This window comes from Camelus dromedarius, chromosome 19, assembly GCF_036321535.1.
Source record: "Camelus dromedarius isolate mCamDro1 chromosome 19, mCamDro1.pat, whole genome shotgun sequence".
NCBI classification, from domain to species: domain Eukaryota; kingdom Metazoa; phylum Chordata; class Mammalia; order Artiodactyla; family Camelidae; genus Camelus; species Camelus dromedarius.
In genome coordinates, this window is record NC_087454.1 from 37,982,229 (window position 1) to 38,000,066 (window position 17,838).

Consider the following 17,838-nt stretch of genomic DNA (forward strand, 5'->3'; position numbering starts at 1 on the left):
CCACCCCCTTTACTAGTAACCATAAGTTTGTTCTCTATGTGTGAGTCTGTTTCTGTTTTGTAGGTAAGTTCATTTTGTTCTTTTTTTAAAGATTTAGATCATCATTCTAAGTGAAGTAAGCCAGAAAGAAAGAAAAATGCTATATGATATCACTTGTATGTAGAATTGAATGATTCAATTTTATGGCTAGGATAGCAGATTATTTAAAGTTGTATTTCTTCTCTACTGTGGTTTTTGTTTGAAAAACCACTACAATGACAAATCTCTAGAAAAGAGTACATTGAGTAAGAATAAAAAATGTACATTCAGAATTTCATCGCTTTCGTGATCTTGGTCCTGATGTTTCATAGAACTGGAGGAAAGTTGCCTGCAATTAAGAGAGAGCAGATGCGTGCTGCCTCAGTCCACTCCGGTTGGATGTGGAGGAGAGGAACTTCCAAAGTCAAAGCTTTGATCAGAGACTCAACCTGAGGAGGCTGTCGAGTCCTTTGGAGCTTCTATAGCAGAATGCCATAGACTGGCTGGCTTATAAACTAGAGAAATGTATTTTTTGGAGTTCTGGAGGCTAGGAAGTCCAAGATTAAGGCACTGGGAGATTTAGTGTCCAGTGAGGATGAACTTCCTGGTTCAGAGACAACTGTCTTTTCACTGTGTTTTCAGAGGGCAGAAGTGGGGAGTGAGCTTTCTAGAGTCTCTTATAAGAGGAATCAGATAAGAAAAAGAAACAGAAGGCATCCAGGTAGGAAGGGAAGAAGTAACTGTCACTGTTTGCAGATGACATGATATTATGTATAGAAAAGCCTAAAGTCTCCATCAAAAAACTATTAGGCTGATAAATGTATTCAGTAAAGTTGCAGGATACAAGATTAATATATGGAAATCTGTTGCTTTTCTATACACTAATAATGAACCATGAGAAAGAGAAAACTTCCCATTTAAAATCTCATCAAAAAGAATAAAATACCTAGGAATAAAGTTAACCCAGGCAGTGAAAGACCTGTACTCCAAAAACTATAAAACGTTAATGAAGGAGATTGAAGAAGACAGAAGCAGCTGGAAAGACATACCATGTTTATGGATTCACCGAATTAATACTGTTAAAGTGCCCATATTACCCAAAGCAACCTACAGATTTAATGCAATTCCTACCAAAATACTCATGACAGTTTTCAGAGAACTGGAACAAATAATCCTAAAATTTGTATGGAACCACAAAAGACGCCAAATTGCCAAGCAATCTTGACAAAAAAGAAAAAAGCTGATGGTTAGCATGCTCCTTGACCTCAGACTACACTACAAAGCTACAGTAATCAAAACAGCATGGTACCAACACAAAAAACAGACACAACTATTGGAACAGAATAGAGTGCCCAGAAATAAACCCATGCCCTTATGGTCAATTAATCTATGACAAAGGAAGCAAGAAGATAGAGTGGAATAAAGATAGTTTCCTCAATAAGTGGTGCTGGGAAAACTGGACAGCTTCTTTTAAAAGAATGAAATTAGAACGTTTTCTCACACCATTTAAAAAATAAACACAAAATGGATTAAAGACCTAAATGTAAGACCAGAAACCAAAAATTCCTAGAAGAGAACGTAGGTAGAACACTCATTGACATAAATCACAACAATATTTTTTGGATCAGTCTCCCAAGGAAAAAGAAACCAAAGTAAAAATAAGCAAACAGACCCTAATTAAACTTACAAGATTTGCACAGCAAAGGAAACCATAGACAAAATGAAAAGACGACCTACTGAATGAGAGAAAATATTTGCAAATGATACAACTGATAATGGCTTTATCATATACCCAAGCTATATTAACAGATCCTACAACTCAACATCAAAAAAAACAAACAAACAAAACAAAACCAAACAAAAACAAAAACAAAAAAACAAACAACCGAATTAAAAAATGGGCAGAAGATCTGAATAGACATTTCTCCAAAGAATGCCAACAGGAACATGAAAAGATGCTCAGCATCACTAATCGTCAGACAAATGCAAATCAAAATCACAATGAGATATCACTTCATGCCTGTCAGAATGGCTATCATCAAAAAGTCTACAAATAACAAATGTTGGTGAGGATGTGGAGAAATGGGAACACTAGATGAAGGGATAAAGAAGATGTAGTATGTATATATGTCCGTGTGTGTATGTATGTGCGGTAGAATATTGCTCAGCCATAAAAAGAATAAAATTCTGCCATTTACAACAGTGTGGATGGACCTAGAGAGTATTATGCTTAGTGAAATAAATCAGACAGAGAAAAAAGCATGTTGTATATTATTACTTACACATAAAATAAAAAAAAAACAAATAAAAGTATACAACAAAATAGAAACAGACTCACAGATATATAGAACAAAGTAGTGGTTACCAGTAGGGAGAGGGAAGAGGGGAGGGGTAAAACAGAGATCTGGGATTAGGAAATGCAAACTACTATACATATAATAAACAAGCAACAAGGATATATTGTACAGCACAGGGAAATATAGCCATTATTTTATAATAACTTTAAATGGAATAATCTATGAAAATATTGAACCACTATGCTGAACTGAAACTAATGTAATATTGTAAATTGACTATATTTCAATAAAAAAAAAGAGCATGAATCTTATTCATGAAGGCTTCACCTTCATGACCCAATCACTCCCCAAAGGTACTGTTTACTAATTCCATCATAATCGGGGCAGTGGGGGGGTAGGATTTCAACTAATGAGTCTGGAGGTGGCACACGAACGCTCAGTCTGTAGCAGAGGCCAAGGGGAAGGAGGTGGGTTCTCAGCATCCTTCCCTCTTGTGCTCTTTGGATAGGGTTGGAAGACCCCTGTTTATATTATTTTTATTCCATATAGTAGGTAAGTCCCAAAAGACAAAGCTTACACTTAATTTCTCTGAAAAGAACTTTCGTTTCTTTTAATCTGTCTTTTAGCTACATCATTCTCCATCAAGTGGCTGGTAATAAATGTGTTTTCAATTTCTTAAGCTAATAGTAATCACATAAGACAGCAGAGATATAAGCCCAAGGATTTTCAAATGCAATCTAAGTTTGTCTTATGCCATTAACTGGGTTTTAAAAAACCTCTTATTAACATCCTCTTTTCTTGTACTGTTCTGAGGCCGGACCTCCCCTAAGGCCAGGTGGCTCATGTGGCGAGTGTAGTATTTGTTACAGAGATAAGGCAAAGAGAAAGAATGAGGTGATGCTCAACTTTTAATATGCAAAATGGGATTTTCAAGTAAGTCTTGAGATCCAGGGAGAAACTACTTTAAAAAAATGCATTTAGCACTTGTTATAAAATGTCTAATAACCAAAAATGAAAGATCTTTGTGTATAGAATTCTGTCATCGTTCACCATGTTCATCAAAGATAGCTTGTGTTTTTAACACAAGTCTTGTGGCTTGATGGCAGTGGGCTGAGGCTAGGGGAACTGTCCTCAAAGCAAAACTTCGGGGGATTTGTGGGAAAGTGAGAGAAATATGGGAATTGGTCAGGCATGTGCCTTTATTTCTCCCCTCTGGGTTTTTCGGTCTGGACTCCGGAGATTTCAATTTCTCAATTTTCGACTTCCCATCTTTCTCCTGGTGTTACTTCGGCATCCTTGGATACTGAAATAGCTGAGAGTGTCGCTCAGAAATGTGTCGGGGCAAGGAGGGCTGTGGAGCGGACCACCTAAGCTAAGGCTAAATGGGAGTTCCAGTTGACTTCTTCATTTTAATTAAAAAACTTTTACTGAGATAGAATTGATATTCAAAAACTGCATGATTTAATGTATACCATTTGATGAGTTTGGACATATGTGTACACCAAAGCTGCAATCAAGGTAATAAATACAGTCCTCACCTCCAGAAGTTTAAAAGTTTCCGAGTGTCTCTTTGCTTTCTCCTTCTCCTTCTTCCTTTTCCTCTTCCTTTCCTCCTCCTCCTTCCTTTTTTGTGGTAAGAACACTTAATATGAGATCTACCCTTTTAACAAACTGTAAGTGTACAATGCGGTACTGTTAACTACAGGCACCATGTTGTAGACCAGATCTTTTGAACCTGCACAACTGAAACTTCTTATCTATTGAATAACAACTTCCCCACTCCCCCACCCCTGGCAACCACTATCGTGTTCTCTGCTTCTCTGAGTTTGACTATTTTCGATAACCTCATATCAGTGGATTCATGCGGTATTTGTCTTTCTGTGACTCAGCATATTGCCTGGGAAATCCAGTTGACACCTCAAAGGAGTCTACCCAACCAGTGCCAACCGAGGGGAGGCTGAATTACCCAGGAACACTCCTGGGCCCTGACCTGGAGAAAATAAATGGCAACTTACATCTGCCAGAGAGTCAGCTTGAAATGACAGAAGGGCCAAACATCCCCGGTCAGACAAGGCATATGGTCCTTGATACCAGAGGCACCAGAGTAAGATGTGATGCAAAGACTCCATGTGGATCCGAAGACCACAATTAGCCCCAAAGTCAAGAGGTCCCAAGCTCCTTTCGCCCTCAAGGACCTATAAGCAAATTCAAAGCTGAGAAGCAGTTTTACCCAGAGAAACTGAATAATATTTAAAGGTACTATTTAAGCTATAGGATCAGACCTCAAATCAACAGATTGGACATGTGGGTTGTTTTTTTCTTGCTAACCAGCTTGAGAGGAGAGCTGATTAATTACAGACAAATTGAGGAATTACATTTCCTCTGCACATCTGAATTGATTTGTGAGTTAAATATTTGCTATCCTGCTACTCTGCCTAATGAATTAAAATTAAAAGAAAATCTAAAAAGAAAACCATGCAAACTTTTTATTGCATTTCAAACCCTCAGCTAACTGGAAAATATTTGTATTATCCAAACATGCACATATATATTTACATCCACTTACGCTGAAAGAACCGGTTGTAATAAGTAAGAACACTTTATCTCAACATTTGGCAGAGCTGTAAATTGGACTTTCTCTAAGCTTTATAATAATATACTTCACAGGCTGACTTTATACACACGTAATAGTTTCGTTGACCTCAAAAATCCAAACACGTCTTTGAAAATATATATCATTATGGGAAAGTTGCTTTCCTTTCCCTGCAATTGATAGCATCACAGAAAAAGGCAACACTACATATTTGCCCGTGGTGAACACTGACTGAAGTCACATGGCATTTTCCACCCTTAAGCTTCCTGCCTATTTTTGCATGTTCTTAACTTTGCACCCAAGATGGAAATTTATCGGAAAAAAAAAATCCATAAATATTAAAGAAGGGAAGCATTCTCATGGGAGGTGGGGGGCCAGGAGAGCAAGTTTTGTTTCCTCCCTGTTTACAAGGCAATGTGTTATTCGTTTCGCATTCTCCCTGTCCGGGTGATGGGCAGGCAGGTCGCTCCTCCCTTTGCGCCTGCGCACGTCTGGCTGAGGCCGCCCCTCTGGGTGCGCAGGGCTGCCTGGAGCGGCTGGGCAGCAGGCCCAGAGGCCCTTTCACATCAGGACTTTTACTGCTGTTTTCATCCACGGAGATGCCAGCGTTTTTCTGCCGCGCAAAGACAAACAAGACTGTAAAAACACAAAGACGGATGAGATACAAAGTCTTGAGGAGACGATGGAGCCGGATTCCCTTGTGGGGGCAAAGATGAGCGCCAGAGCATGCGCGTTGTTCGTTGCGCTGGTCTGCTGCGGGCCTCAGGTCTCAGGGACAGATGCAGGTAGGAACGACATGGCACGTACGAGGGGGAAGAAGACACTCTGCAAACTCACCGCTGCAGCGGCCACTGCAGACCCATCCACGGCAGATCGAGTGACTTACTCCACAGAGTGGCGGCTAGAGCCACTTCCTCGTCCTGTCGGATGCAGCCGGACCCCGGAGGGACGGTGGCCGGGATCAGCTCGGCCGCGCCAGCCTGGGCGCGCCCGGCACTGGGTGTGTCCGCGGAGGGCAGCGGCGCAGTAAGGACCCCGGCTGGCCCTGGGCGAGCGGGGCAGCCTGGCCGTTATTCCCGCACCGGCGCTGGGGTAGGCTACCCGGGTTCAAATCGCGCTCTGCCGTTCGAGAGTGATGAGAATGGGGCACGTTTGTAACCCCTCTGAGGTGAGGGAGACGCCGCCGCCGCTGCCCGCCAGGAGGGCTTCGGGAGTGAACACGTGGGAGGCGCGCAGGGGGTATCCGGCTCGTGGTGCTGTTCCGAGCGCCCAGCACCCACGTGCTGCAAGTGCCGCTTCCTAGGCCCCGTCGCTGACCCACAGAATCCGAATCTGAATTTCAGCACGATTCCTGTTGACAGCGAACGTCGGAGAAGCGCTGCTGTGTGAATGTTGGTGTTGGTATTTCCGGCTGGCTCTAACTAGCTAAGGGTGAAGGTGAGGGGGGCAGTCCTGCTGGTTTTCTTTTCCGTTCCAGGCTCTGAGCCCCAGGGAGAGACTTCGTCCTCTCCGACCCAGGCCTCTGATTATTCCGGCTTCTTGGTGGCCGGTGGACTGTGTCCTGTATCGTCCTCAACTTGCTGACTGACCTTGAATGTCTCCTTTGCATCTATATCCTGACATTTCCGACCCCATCAACTTGTTTAACCCCGTCTCCATTAGTGCTTGTCAGCTCTGTTGAGTGTCTTAAATTATACACCATATCCGAATGCCTTTCCAGCTTAGCTGGAAGTTTCTAGGCCCAACTGCCCTCCTTGAACAAAAGAAGAATATTAGGAACATATTAGGAGGAATAAGAAAGTTGGGGTTATTTAACACCTCCCTCCGAGGCTCCCCGCTGCACTGAAACATTTGGTTTTTATAGTTGGCTTCAAGAGGCAATTTTCTATCAGATTTTATAGCAGAGAAGAGAGCTCAGCTTTTAAAGAATGCAAAGGTCACCAAAGCAAAATTTGCTCTATTTATGGCATCAGTGTGACATTTGGACCTCCTTTTAGAAAAGAGCCATTGCCACACCTGCTTGCTTTATTTCACACCAAATGATCTTTAGTCAAGAGGTTTGGAAACTGAGACCTTCCGTAGGCACTCATGCCAGGCTTCTCCGAATTCGATGACGCTTGGCCAATAGCGCAATGAGAACGAATGACACCAGGATGCCAGGGCCCGCGGTATGTGGTGACTTTGGAGGGCTGTAATGGTCTGCGAAATGAACAAAAGAAGTGTTTCAAGGGCACACTGGCGCCTGACTACAGTAGGGACCGCCCGGCGGAGAGGCAGGAAGTCACGCAGTAAGCTTCCTCTCCTGCCACTGATCAAATTGGAAAAGAGGAGAGGTTGGTTATTTGTAGACTGTGAGAGTCACATGACTCACAAAGCATGTCTGTCCTGGGCGTCTGAGAGGCTTGGGAGGGTTTCTCGGCCATCCACTAGTATGGATGGCGCTCAGGAAGCAGCCGAGGGGCAGAAAGGAGGAGTAGTAACACAGACCCCGAGATCAGAGTCACGTGGGAGGAATACATGTATGTATATGAGATGGAAAGAAGCTTGATCACGGAGTGAACTGAAGGTTCCAAACAAGTAACAGAGGAAATTTACTCCTGTCTAGTCTAGAGGGGTCAGGACCCCTTTGAGAAGCTGGGGTTGGATCTGGATTGGACTTTGGAGAATCAGTTTATACTCGTGTGTTGTACTCACAGTCTTGGAAAGGGGGCCACCAAGTAACCCTTTTTTTCACCCTTTCAAACTCAAATATGTGAGGAGAAAAAAATAGGAGCCAGACCCTTTGGGAGAAAGTCAGTCGGAGGACGTGAGGGATGTGTGGTCGCACAGTGCATTTCAGTACTGTGCCGCTGACGTAGGCAGAATTAGCTGCCGCTTACAGGAAGAGCTGGACAACCACAGGCCACACTCCACAGGGACAGGGTCTCACATGGCAGAGGGCAGACAGGGTGCTCCTTGTCTGCAGGCAGGCAGCTAGGAAAGAGAGCCCCGAGGTGCTGTACCACGCTGGCTTAGCGCTTTCTCCAAAGTTCACAAGTTGAGAAAGTCATTTCTAGGGGGAGAGTATAGCTCAGTGGTAGTGTGTGTGCTTAGCATCCTTGAGGTTCAAGGTTCACTCCCCAGTACTGCCACTCAAAAAATAAGCAAATAAATAAACCTAGTTTACCCCCTCCTCCGAAAAAAAAAAAAAGAAAAGCCATTTCTTCTTCCTCGGAAATATACCCTCTCCCTCAGAAATATACCCTCTCCCTCATCCACCTGCCTGATACTTACCAGGGTTTATTCTATTTTTAATGGACTCTTGGCTTCTACACAACCCAAGTGAACAATAACATCATTTATCTTTCTTTAAATTGGTACATTTCTGTGATATTGGGGTCTATACACATTGAATGGATATATGGCGAGGGTTTCTTCTTGTGAAACTGGTTTTTCTTTGATACAATCTTACAATCATAAAAATAAAGCATTAGAATAAAGATGGTATTACTTAAAAATTGTGATTTCTCTCCCAGACCCACAGATATATTCTACCCTCATGCTCACTGTGGTTACTGTCCCGAGGGTCTTGATGCAGATGATGGCTGGAGACATCGTTTCCATCAGCCTGACTGAGATCTACTGAAGAGACTCCACGTGATAAGACAAGAGAAGACTGGGTAGGAACAAGAAAACTGCAGTGTTTGGATTGTTCTGTGGAAGGCACGTGAGACTTACTCTGAATGGCCTCAACTGTTTATAACTAAGAGCAAAGGCCAGAAGTCATGTGGAGATATTTTACATACATAAGGAAAAAGTTTTCCAACAGTGTGACTCGCTTAAATACTGAAGAGGGCTGTCTTGGGAGCTTGTGAATTTCCGATCTCTAGAAATTTACAAATCAAATAAAAGGGATTTTTTAAAAGGTTATTTTAAGCAACACATGGCTGGTTGGCTAGATCAGAAGCTCCTAAAAGTCTGGTTTATTTGTTTCTTTTCTTTGTTTGTTTGTTTATTTTTATTAATAGACTTAATTTTTTTTAGAGCAGTTTCAGGTTCACAGCAGAATTGAGCAGAAAATACAGAGTTCGCACACAGCCCCCCCCACACACATATACTCCCCCACCCTCATCAGGGTGGCATATTGGTACAATTGATGAACCAACATGGACACATTATTATCAGCCAAAGCCCATAGTTTACATTAGGGTCCACTCTCGATGTTATACATTCTACGGGTTTTGACAAATGCATAACGACATGTTTGGGGAGAGAGAGGGAGGGATGGACGCATAGATGGAGCACAGGGGATTTTTAGGGCAATGAAGTTATGCTGTGTGATGCTATAGTGGTGGCTACATGAAATGACGCATTTGTCTAAGAATGTTTTAAAACTAGTGGCTCACTGGCTGTTTCAGATGAACCCAGAGATTGTGTAAAACACAAAGACTTCTGGATGGACACTGGTGCGTTGAGCTTTGGGAGAGCCTCATAATGCAGGTCAGAGCTTCCCAATGGCGTTGAACAGTGTGTCATGAATGAGCTTGTGGGAGTGGAGGCAGCCCCTTGGCCTTGGAGCCTCGCTATAGTTTAAACCCGAACCTTTAGTAGGAAACAAGAATAAGTGGTTAATGGATGACTAGATCTGTTCCCCCAGCTTTCTCTTTAGCCATTTTGCAGGTGGACCACATGGGCAAGATAACGTCTAGAGAAAAATCACAGGAGTCAGTAAGTCTGCAAGCAATGGAACATGATGGAGAATCAAACCCCCACCCTAAAGATTAACTGAGATGGTCTTCTTCTTCTTCTTCCTTCTTCTCCTTCTTCTCCTTCTTCTTCTTCTTCCTCTTCCTCTTCTTCTTCTCCTCCTTCTTCTTCTCCCTCTCCCTCTCCTTCTCCCTCTCCTTCTTCCCCTCCTCCTTCTCTTCTCCTCCTTCTCTTCTCCTCCTCCTTCTCTTCTCCTCCTCCTCCTCCTCCTTCTTCTTCTTCTTTTTTTTTTATTGCCGACTATAGTTCAAGTTGTCATAGAGGGGTATTGGGAAAAGTTTTCAACTAGCAATAGTCACCCCTGGGATAAACCTCACTGGCTATGATACTGCCACTGCGCAAAACTGGTTTCCCCCTTTTCCCTTTAAAAACTCATGGTTGAGCAGAATCCTTGGAGTTCGCTTTTGGACATGAGTCTGCCTCCTCCCCAGGTTACAGTCCTTCTGAATAAAGTAACCTTTCCTTTCTGACCCACACTTGTCTCTAGAGTATTGGCTTTCAAATGGTGAGCTGCCAAACCCGAGTTCGCTATGACTAGAGGTCCCCCAAGACCACTCACGATCACTAGGACCCAGAGGATTCAGGAAAGCTGTCTTACTTGTGGTTAAGGTCTGTTGTGAAAGGACACAGATTAGTATCAAGAAATGAGAAAGATGTAAAGGGCAAAGTCTAGGAGAACCCGGGGGCCATCGTCTGCTCAGTGGAGTTAGACAGGGATGAACCGAATTATCTCAGCAATGACATGTGGCAACATGTGCAAAGCACTGTCATCAGGTAAACGCCCTCACACCTTGGTGTCCAGGGTTTCAACTGGGAAGGGAGGGCATCAGTCAGGCATCAGCGCCTGAGTGATACAGCGTGGTCCAAGACCTCACTCTTACCAGTAAGGTAATTCCAAGGGCTCAGAGCTTTCATTTTTGAGTCCTTCCATCTAAACCTTAATAATATGGCTTCTGATCGTATAATGCAGCATACATTTCTGACTACAAGTAAAAAAAACCCCATTATGAGAGCACAGTTCACAGAGCGTGCCAGGAGCCATCACATTCCCCCAGTATAACCACTCGCTCCTCTGCAGCCCTGATGTCACTGGGCAGTCTACAGGGAGAAAGCTCCTCTGGCCAGCTCCAACCTTGGTCCCACCCCGCCCTTCACAGGCTTTAATAAAGGGGTTCCTTGCTGTTCTGGCGGGTAGAGATCACCCCAGCAACTTCATGACTCTGCTCTACTGTCATGTCCCTGTCTAAAAATACCACATAGGCGCACGTCAAGGACCAGTCCTCTCTTTGCGATGCTCAGTGTGTGAGTAACCCGAGCTGCGGAGTTGACCCTTCACGGCACAGGGCTACCGGTGTGGTCTGAGATATCGACCAGCCCCTTCGGCCCTCAGGAGGCCGGTGCCCCGAGGCCAGGTACCACAGGCATGAGCAGTCCCTTTGGCATGTGTTAGGGTCTGATGCAAGTGTTGTAGGAAAAAGTTGAGAAGCCCCGATTTATAAATAATTCCCCAGGTGATTCTGATAAGCAGTAAGACTTGAGAGCTCTGGGACTAAATGATCGTTCAAGATTTTTTGGGGGAGAGTGTAGAGCTCAGTGGTAGAACACATGCTTAGCATGCACAAGGTCCTGGGTTCAATCCCCAGTACCTCTATTTAAAAAAAAAACAACGATGTTCAAACCATGGTTTCTGTGATTCTTGGAGCTAACATTCCTTGTAGATGTCTGCTAAGTGTCTCCTTTTTTCTCTAGATACTTATTTGATTACATTTAGTTTCTGGCCAAAGACACTACATTTTGGAGCAGTATTTTCACGTAGGAAGAGTAGATGCGAGAAGAAAGAACCCCAATGGCAGCCGCAGAGGAGGAGGTGGTGGGAAACCCTCGGGGAACTCCGTTGAGAGGGAGCAGACTGCTTCTCTGACAGGCTTCCGCAAAGAGCTTAGGACCAAAGACTCTTGTCACTGAAAAATGATGTAATGAGTGAATGTGACACAAATAGTTGAACAGCAGCATTTTCAATTTTGTGGAAACTCCAGCAAGTTACACGTCTCTCGGCCCCATGTACCGTATTAGCTAAATGAGAAACTGTCTTTACATAATTAGTACTAAATATAAAGAATATTCTTGAGGAATTTGCACATATGAATGTTAAGTAATTACTGGATTAAAATTCTGCTTCCCTAAAGCTAGCTCCTAGCCGATGATCTGCCCACATTGGTTAAATATGCTCCAGAAATGAATTAATTTGCATTTCAGTGTTAGCTTCCTTCTTTGTAATTCACTACTGGCACTGGGACTCTCTCATTTTGTTCTCCACACACTACTGTGTCTTCTCTTGGCCTCTAAGGCATCTCTCTTTCCTGGGTTTCTCCCTTTTCTCTGATACTTTCTTATTTTCGTGTTTGGAATCTGTATTTTTGACTGCCCTTAAACATTAGTTGTGCCCCAAACTATACGTATAAGGTTCTATTTTTAAAGCCTCGTCTTTTCCTTTTATGCTCATTCCTTCAGAAGTATAATTAAATAGTAAAAGTTCATGGAGTGTCTACTCTATGCCAGACAGCGTGCAAAGCACCAGGGACAAGGAGAAGGAAGCAAAGACATTGGTCTCAAACACCTTTGCGTCTTGCAAATTTGACGATCACTTACATCCAGCTCCTCCCCTCTGCTGTCCCAGCCCCGAATCGTGCACCGTGCATCTCTGCTTGGAAGACCTGTAGGCGCTGCCTACCCACCATGGAAAGTTACTGACTTCATTATCTCTCCCTGTAAACCTGCTCTTCTGGGTCCCCTTTCTCTATTAAATAGCATTATCCCAAGCCCGCGTGTCAGTGAGTCTGCCACCCTCTCCGTATCCATTCAGTTGCCAGTTCCTGATTACTCTGCCTCTGTTGAGGCTCTCAGGTCCGTTTCCTTCTCTCTCTCTCCCCCAGCAGTTCTCGCCTGCACAGGAGGGCCAGCATCTTCGTTGCGTCTGTGCCTCCGGGTTATCACAAGGCTGCAGACTCTCCTTCTATCTGCGTCTTCCTGCACCTGGTTCTGCTGCTTATTTCCAGTGTAGCCTGTGATGTCCCTGCTGTGTGGCCCTGACAGCTGTCCCATCTCCTGCCATTTTCACTGACGTCCTTGCTGCTCCAAAAGGGAAGGGAAAAAAACTTCAGATCTTGTCTTGCCTGAGATAGAAGAATTCAGACGGGAGATGGAAGCGTTGTGTAGTGAAAGATTTTAAATTTATTAACAAAGCAAAAGGACACCTCCAAGAAGGGGAGGCGGGCTGAGCCAAGGGTGGACAGCAATGGTCTTTGTTCCCTCTCTTACACTCTCACTGAGAGGTGGCCTCTTGATGGATTGATGACTCTTGCCCTTGGAGTGCTGAGTCACGCCTGTCCCCTTTGCACATGTCCTTACCCATGATGCACACAGAGAAACCCATGGGGGGGCTAAATTGGAATGCTAATTATATTACAGTGAGCACTGCGTCATGTCCAGTTGAGTCCTTGTCGCCTTCAGGTTCTAACCAGTTTCTTACTGGCACTCATTTAGAGGGAGTGAGGCCCCTCTGTGCTGAAGGCAGGTATACCGCCATCTTCTGGAGCATCCCCTCTCTCCTCCACCTTACCTGCCCCCACTTATCTAACTGCCTAACATGCTCACATCCTGGTGGCATGAGCTAGACAGAACTCCCCCCGCGCTTCCTTGTCCTGCCATGCCTTGGTGCCTCGGTGGGGCCCCTGGGCCTGGCATTTCTTCCTTTCCATCTTTGATGATGAATTTCAACCTTCAGGGCTTAGATTTTTCTGTGAAGATGTCTCCACATCTCCCCATTACTTGGCCACATTTCCCTTACAACCTGTTTGCCATGGTATTTTGTATCCCCAGGAACCTGTTCAATGTCTGCACAGAAGAGATGATCATTTTTTTTTTTTTTGGTGGATGCTGAATAAGCAAAATGAAATTTGCTAGTTTTATATCTAAGGCTCCGTCTCTACGTGATCCTTAATGACTCATTTCAGCTTTCGCAAAAGACTGGATTTTTGCACGGCTGATTGATTTAGTGAATGTAAATGCAACTGTGAAATGTAGGCTTCGGCTTGCTGAGAGCACACTGGCCTGCGGCTTACATCTCAGTACAGAGAATTCATTTTTTAAAAACTATCTTTAGGCTTTTCTTTCTTAAAATACATTCTGATGAATGAGTTGCACCTGAAGATTTAGACAGTCCGGCTTGCCTCGCATATCTTCTGCAGAGGGGCTGAGGGGACTGAAAGCGTTCTGAGGTTTTGCAAAGTGTAATTGCTTTATATTCATGCCTACATTGTTCTTAATGCTGTACATTACACTTTAATGAAGAAAATACTGAATAGTGGTATGATTTCCTTTTTCGTCCTCCCTGGGTTATTGGGAATATAAATAATAAGAGGGTGGTGTGTTAATTTCACTTATTCTCTTTATACATTTATTCATAAGCTGGTTATATAATCCATGATCGCTATTTTTCATGATAGGATGTTGAATCCAGTTACTATGTGACGCTTTCCTTTAAGTTCTACATATTCTAGGGTGACGGTGGGGAAGTTGATTACTGCTTGATTCTGCTCCAAAAGATCATTCCTAGTAACCTGGCTGTCTCACAGGGCGGACTTTGCAGAAATACTTCAACTCATTTATGGCTCACGGTAACGTGAGAGCTGGGGGCCGATAAAAGATTTAGTAACGCTATTGGTGTGTTAGGCTACGTGTGGCCCTTTCCCCAATTCTTCTGGAGATTTAATATTATTTCAAAGGGGTTTTTCTTTAGCAGGGTTTAATCTAAGATTGTTAAGAAGCATAGCAAAAGAAGACCTAGGATTCTCTTTGACCGAACATTTAAATGTAGACCCTCTCAGGATACAGTTATAAAAAAAAAAAAGAGCAATAAAAATTGGGCAAAGTGTTAAACTGACTCCAAACATTGACTGTTTTAGTGGATTGGATCTATCAAAAGGGGTAACGTTAAAACAAAAGGGAGGGCGGGGAGGGTGTAGCGCAGCAGCAGAGCGCATGCTCAGTGTGCACGAGGTCCTCAGTCACCAACGCTCGCAGCAAGCGCTCCTCAACACTGGCTGACAGCAAGCAGGTGGCCCGGGGTGTTTCCTCGTTACCCCTGGGTTATGTGCCTGTCAATTGCACATTTCTGCCACTGTATCTTTCCATCCCATTTTATATTCATTTATTTTTTTTAATGGAGGTACTGGGGATTGAACCCAGGACCTAATGCATGCTTAGCAGGAACCCTACCATTAAGCTATACCCTCCCTCCTTTCCATCCTATTTTTATGACGATGTGTTGATGGGAAGTTTCCTCCCACCATTAGACCATGAGCTCCTTGAGATCAGAGAGTGTGCTTTGCTCATCTGTGCCTAACACTCTGTCTTCAGGGTTGTAGTGGACACTGCAGGCATGTTTGCATAACCTATAAATGAAGCCAACTCTTGGGGACTGGAATTTGTGTTGCCATGCAGTGCCACTGAAAGCTCTTACTTTGAAAACCTGGATTAAATGTAATATCACCTAAATTTTATGGACACAGCTGAATCACCGCATTAAACTACCGTGTTTAATTTCATTCTAAAATAAAAGCAATCTCTCTTGTCCTCTCATTATTTAAAGGGTATATTTTTAAAACAGAAAGCGGAGGTGAATTAAAAAGCATAGAGAAAGTCCTAAGTGTAAATTGCTTCCCAGTTTCTAATCTCTTGAGTTCATATTTAATAAAGATAAGTTGCTCACTCAACAATTACTTCATCTGTGAGGGGATTCGTACATAAATCACTTAGTTTGGCTTGGGTCTGACACTGATAGGACATAATTGATCTTTAAAAGTTTCATGAAGAATCACAGACTGTGAAATTACTGGCGGTTGTACTGTCTAACTTTGCCTCTCCATCAAGCAGACACCTGTTTTCTTGGTAGTGGAAACCTCATTTTATACATATTACTGATCAGTCCACGCATTAACTGTCTCCCGATAATTAGCACCGTGTTACTTTCTAGTTTATATCAGGAAAAGCTACCAGAAGTTTCTAACCTAATAAACTACCACCTAGGGTTTTTTTTCTCACCCTCCCCCCACCCCCAAATGTTTAAAGCCAGCATTAAAGCCCGTGTTGCGTGTGTTCTGGTTCATGATTTGGTAAACCGATTTGTCATCTAACCCGGTCCAACGCACTGCGTTGGTATGTGTGTGATAACAGTTGAAACATGTCCAGTAAGTCAGTTTTATTCTGCTTTTTAAATCTTTTCCTACTTATTTACTTATTTAGGGATGGAATTAGGTTTACTTATTTGTTTTAATGGAGGCACTGGGGATTGAACCCAGGACCTCCTGCAAGCTAAGCACGCACTTTACCACTGAGCTATACCTTCCCCACTATTCTGCTTTTTAAAATCTATAATAACCATCCCCTGAAATTTTACTTTTTTTTTCTTCTTCTTTCTTCTTCTGTTTAATTCTGTCAACCTTGTTTCTCTTTTCTGGTTAGGAGTCTGTGGGAGAACAGTGTAAGGCCACTCAGCGGTTATTCCTCTCCATTCAGTGGGGGCTGCATCCCAGTTTCCAGCAGCCCCTTGAGGGGTGCAGTCCTCAGCGGGAGCCGCTGGACCGCCAGGAGACCCTCCGTCCAGACTAAGACACACTAGTTGGATGAGCGAATCGTTTATCATGCTCTGTGGATTGAAATGTCTGGCCAGCTCGTGACTCAAAGAATCGCATTGGTGCCTTTCCTTGAGACAACACTCTACTTTGGCACAGAGAAGAAGGGCTTTGTGTATATTTTGTCACATGAAATGCTAAAAAAAAGGCGTGAACTGAAGTATTAAGACTTAATACAATTAATACTCTTAACTGATTCATCAAGGACACACTTGGGTCAAACAGCTTCCCTACTTCAACTCCTAGGTTCAGAGAGACGAGGGATGGATCAGGCTAAGGTACCAGATGTTCCACTCACCAGCTCACTATTGCTTTGCCTCGTAAATGCGATATTGGCCCAGTGAGAAGGGCAAAAACTTCTGCTTATTATTGTGGAAAGTGTTTTGACCTGACGTTCCCTCTGGACGGAGCTTGAGGACTCCTAGTGTGTCTGTAGATCACACTTTTGAGACTGCTGTCCTGAGTGATACAAAGTCACAGAAGCCCTAATAACAAGGATCCAGAATGTTCTATCACCCCTTGGGGGCTCCAAGGACCCCTCCCATCACACCGACATCCTTGGATGCTCAGTGCCTTGTATAAAATGGGGCAGTGTTTCGTACAGCCTGCCTCCTCCTGTACACTTTAAATCATCTCTAGGTTAATTTAATACCGGATACAATGTAAATGCTGTGTAAATAGTTGTGAATACATGTAATAGCCGTGTAAATAGTCGTCAATACAGTGTCAATGCTTGTAAATAGTTGTAAATTCTATGTAAAGGCTGTGTAAATAGTGGCCCGAGCATGGCAAATTCATAGTTTGTTTTTTGGAGCTTTCTGGATTTTTTTTTTCACCCCCTGAATATTTTCATTCCATGATTGGTAAAACCTACTGAACGGGAATCCGGGGATATCGAGAGTGGATGGCATTAGGTTTGCCCCAGTGGTTCTTAGTTCTAGGGTGAATAATCATTTCAGCTGAAGTGGAAATTATTTGGTAAAACTTCCATTAATGTGATATGCTTCTAATTAAGGGGGCGACTGTGCTAATTGTTAAATAATCAGCATTTTCTTGCTTTTAGCTGGCAGAGGATGCATTCACAGCCATCACTTCACCCTTGTTTTATCTCAGGTTTTGTTTATTTCTCTCTCTTCTCTGCTCCCTTGTCTAGAAGAGTGAGACAAGGCCGCCGTGGAGGAAGAGATGGAGCTTTTGTGATAAGTAATCTTCCCCGGGCTAAGACCTTCCCTCCACTCTAAACTCTGAGCATCTTTTCTGGGAAGCTTTCTGGTTGGTGATTGATTAGAGATGGATTCAAACACATTCTGCCCCCCTTACACCTGGGAACTGAGAATCCCGCCACCAAATTCTTAATTTGAGTTTAAAAGATGACGTTCAGGGTTTACTTGTAGGGAAGCTGGCTTCAGCCACGAGGAACTCACCCAGCAATGCGAGAAGGGGGAGCTGCCAAGCTATTCTGTAATCTGCGTTAGGTTTTCAGATGGAGCCC

At 43.5% G+C, this 17,838-nt stretch overlaps 1 pseudogene; it reads right to left on the reverse strand.

Moving 5' to 3' along the window:
- Positions 1-9,886: 9,886 nt before the first annotated feature.
- Positions 9,887-10,000, reverse strand: LOC116147872 (U4 spliceosomal RNA; annotated as a pseudogene).
- Between the last annotated feature and the right edge of the window lie 7,838 nt (positions 10,001-17,838).